General features: G+C 40.8%; 1 long non-coding RNA gene across 1 annotated transcript in view; it reads right to left on the reverse strand.

The window, feature by feature from the left end:
- Nucleotides 1–4,285, reverse strand: part of LOC103749462 — a 203,102-nt gene that overhangs the window by 75,826 nt on the left and 122,991 nt on the right. The window contains exon 11 of the long non-coding RNA XR_607944.3: nucleotides 1,138–1,235. This is a non-coding gene — a long non-coding RNA (uncharacterized LOC103749462). The remainder of the gene's footprint in view (nucleotides 1–1,137; nucleotides 1,236–4,285) is intronic.

Below are 4,285 nucleotides of genomic sequence, written 5' to 3' on the forward strand. Positions count from 1 at the left end.
ATAAAGAATACAAAGTTCTGTATGGCAACACCAATAATGAAAGAATTTTGTATGATGCAAATGACAAGTAAGTTTTACCTATGTGGTAGTAAAGAATTCAAACAACTATGCTCTTTCCCCTCTGATCCCAAACAATGTAATGAGAGAGAAATGCAGACATTTCTACCATTTACCCTGGAATGTTGGCTGTAGCCAGCATCACCAAATGTGTAAATATAAGATTAGAGGCAAAGCTCTCCTTCTATAAACGTGCATTCGAAAGGAATTCTCCACCTTTTCTTCCTCTTATTATAGCAAGAACATTACTTATAAGACCCATAATTACTTCAAGTATTCCGCAAGGATAGAAGAACTACAAATGTTAAAATGTGATCTGAGCTCCCATCTTTGGACTCTAAGAGGAGACAGATGAAGACGCTGTCCTTTTCCCCCACTATCAGTTTACTATATAAATGAGAGGACATAAAGTAGTTTTAGATTTAATTAAAGTAATTGACTGAATTGCATTCTGTATGGTGATGGTCATTAACATTCTTGACCTCTCTGTCACATAGATATGCCAGAGAATTTTTTCAATGGATATTTATTATGAATATTATCATCAATAAGCACCATCAACATATTAAAATTAATTTTAACTTCTTTATGGAAGACTGAAAGCGCAACCAGCTGTTGGAAACCATTCGTTCTAAATCATTTTTTATCGATTCAACATGGCTAAACTTCAAGTATAACTAATAGGGAATTTTATGTGTGTAGGCAAGTTTCTATACATATAAAATATTTCATTTTATTTCATATTTAACTCTGGTTACATTAATCACATAACCATATTTTCCAGAGCCCAAGGATTCATTGGCTATTTTAAGCACTTACTGTGCAGTCTCTGAGCAGGCTTATTTCATGCCCACATGGATACACAGGGACACATGGACATTTGGTCTTATTTTGACTGCTTGCAAAGAGCTTAATAAAAGACAGGCTTAGGAGCATCAAAAGAACTTAGTCCACAGGTGTTCTGAGCTGGGCTAACTTGTATGTAGAACAAATAATTAAGCTGTGGAATTTGAGACTCTAAATTGTATCAGTTGAGCACCTGTCCTGGAGGGAGGAGGAAAACACCTTTCATTACATTACCCCAGGGCACGTCAGGCTTTGGGCTGTGTAGAGTTACCGCAGATCCTATTCAGGCTTGCTGGCTGAGATGTGGCTCCCTCTGTTCACACTGCCAAGGGCTGCAAATAGAATGTTTTCTTAAAGACTATTTCCATCTCTATTAGCCCTCACAGCTATGAGCCTCTCTGCATCTCTTCCTACATTTACCCAGCCCCTACTAGTCTCAGGTAGTGTGCCAAAGATTTTGAAATACAACATTCATTTAATCCCTCCAACAACACAGTAGTGTTTAGGAAGGCAAAGTCAGGGATAGGGAGACAGCTCAGCCAGTGAGTGCTTGCTTTGCAAGCATGAGGACCTAAGTGTGATCCCTAAAACACACGTGAAAATTGTGTACACCCCCTCACACTCATATATCCACACACACATGCACACAATATACACAAAAAAAGTAGAAAGAAAGGCTAAATCATGTGTCCAAGATGATGGAAGTTTTAAGTAGTGGAATTTATATTCAACACCTGGTGTAGTAGACTCCAAAGCACTGGGTTTTCATCACTGTGCTGTGTTATGTGTGGAGTCCAGATTATATCACAGGTTCTGCAGGGATCTTCTGGCCTCCTTATCTTTTGAGGGCTCCTTCTTATGGCTTTAAATATTTAGGCTTGTTACAGCTCTATTTTCTGTTCTCTTCTCTCCCTTCTCACTCTGAAGATATCCCTAGCTAATCCCATCCATTCCCATGATGGCCCCAGTCACCATTCATGGGCCACCCACTGTCTCTTAAAGCAGCTCCTACTACTGTACTCCAAAACTGGAAGTTCAAATACTGCTCCCATCTCTACTGGATGAGTCTCATGGACTATATGGTAGTTTAAATGAGAAATGTCCCCATAGGCTCAAGTATTTCAACACTTGAAATACTCCAGTTGCCAGTGTTGTTTGGGGAGATTTAAGAGGTATGGCCTTACTGGACGAAGTGTATCACTGAGGGCAGGCTTTGAGACTTCATAGCCTCACCCCACTTCCAGTTCATTCTCTCTGCTTCGTGTTTATGGCTGAAGATGTTAACTCTTAGCTTCTTGCTCTAAGTGCCTGCTTCCATTCCTCCCCCATCATTATGGACTCCCTCTCTAGATCTGTTAGCCCAAATAAACTCTTCTTTCCTTAAATTGCCTTAAGTCATGGTATTTTATCACAGTTAACAGAAAATTAACTGATGCAAAGATTGGTCCCAGAAGTAAGGTGTTGATGTGAATTACCTGGCCATGTTGGTTTTGGAAAAATGTGGAGGACTTTAGAACTCTGGATTAGAAATGCACTTGATTGATATAAGCAGAGCTTAGCAGACCATTTAATAGAATCCTGGAAGGCAGTAGTAGTAGTGCTGAATATAAAGTGGTCAGTAGAAGCCTTGCTCATGAGGTTTCATAAAGGAACAAGGCCTCTAGGAGTGACTGGGCTAGAAGCTATTCATGTGGCATTTTGGCAAAGAAACTGGCTGCCTTCTGCCTTGTCCTGAAAATTTGCATAAGGCTAAATTTTAAAATAAAGGACTAACTTTTTTGGCAGAGGAAAATCCAAGACAGTATATCACTGAATCTGTGACTTGGTTATTACTGATAACTATTATGTGGGTTTAGAGTGAAAAAAGGGTTAGTGGGACAGAAAGAAATATAAAATATATAGTTTGGAGAGAAAAAGAACAGTCATAAACATAATGTTGCAGCTAAGGCATGTGCTGGAGAGGAAGCTGTAATTGTTAGAGACTAGCACCACTGCTCTGCACTGGAGCGATGGGAAGGGTGCCCTCAGAGCACGACTCCACCCAGCCAAGCAGCCAGCTTATTAAAGGAGAAAGCTTGTTCCTAATATGGTCAAAGGGGCTGAGGGTCTGTCACAAGTTGGCAACTGAATTTGGCAGTGTGATCCACACTGACTTTAGAGATATGAAAAATGCAAGCGTGAGGGGGTCATGATTCTTCCTCCACTGTTTCAGTGAGTTGCTGAAGCTGATCAACATGTGGTAGGAGAGTCCCTAATGCCCTAAGAGGGCCAGAGACCCATCGAACAAATCTGGGTAGCAATAAAGACTTCAGGGTGTTGGCGATCTCAGAGCTATGAGATATATGCTAAGGAGAGTTGCATTCAGGAAGCAGAATGAGAGAGAGAGACAGAGAGAGAGAGAGAGAGAGAGAGAGAGAGAGAGAGCAGGCAACAAAGCTAGAGGGGCTAAGCCAGCTAAGCCTCTTAAAGCCCAAGACACCAGATGTGGAGCTACAGGATTTAGTATTCTCCCCACTGGGTCTTGGCCTTGCTTCAGTATTTCCCCACTATGTCCCCATTCCTCTTTTTTAGAACAGGAATGTATATTGTGTACCATTGTATATTGGAATGCGTGATTTGTCTTTTTGATTTCTACAGGGGGTTATAGTTAAGAAATTACCTTGAATCTCAGAACAGACTCTGGACTTTAGAGTTTTGAACCATTCTGAGACTGTTAAAGACAATGGGGACTTTTAAAATCAGACTAAAGGCATTTTGCATTATGATATGGCCATGAGTCTATGGGGACTGGGAGTAGAATGTGGGTGGTTTGAATAAGAATGTCCCCCATAGAAACCATGGTGGAAGGGTTAGACAACATGAGAGATAAATAATGCTAGGCTAGTTTTAAAAAAACCAGAGGGAACCATATAAATCGAACAACCTACTGACAAATTATACATACAACTAGCTCAAGGAATATAATACATGTCTAGGCAAGGTTTATCTGAAAACATTTGGTCTTTGTCCAAGCTTTATCTATATAACACATGGTGATTAAAAATACCAGACTAGCTGGGTGTGGTGGCACACGCCTTTAATCCCAGCACTCAGGAGGCAGAGGCAGACGGATCTCTGTGAGCTCGAGGCCAGTCTGATCTACCTTGTGAGTTCCTGGACAGCTGGGGCTACAGAGAGAGCCTGTCTCAAAAAGACGAAAAAAAAGAAAAAATACCAGACTGGAAAAACTAACCTTATGGATGTCTAACAGCCATAGTTTGAGGTCTATACTAATTTGGTCAGAGGGACATAAAGGACAGTTTTTGCTCCTTGCCCTCCTAGGTCAACTAAGTTCCAGGGGACTATGAGCATCTCTCAAAATGTCCTGTAACTGTGGTGGGTC

The sequence above is a fragment of the Nannospalax galili genome, unplaced genomic scaffold, assembly GCF_000622305.1.
Source record: "Nannospalax galili isolate Female #2095 unplaced genomic scaffold, S.galili_v1.0 scaffold63, whole genome shotgun sequence".
In the NCBI taxonomy this organism is placed as follows: Eukaryota; Metazoa; Chordata; class Mammalia; order Rodentia; family Spalacidae; genus Nannospalax; species Nannospalax galili.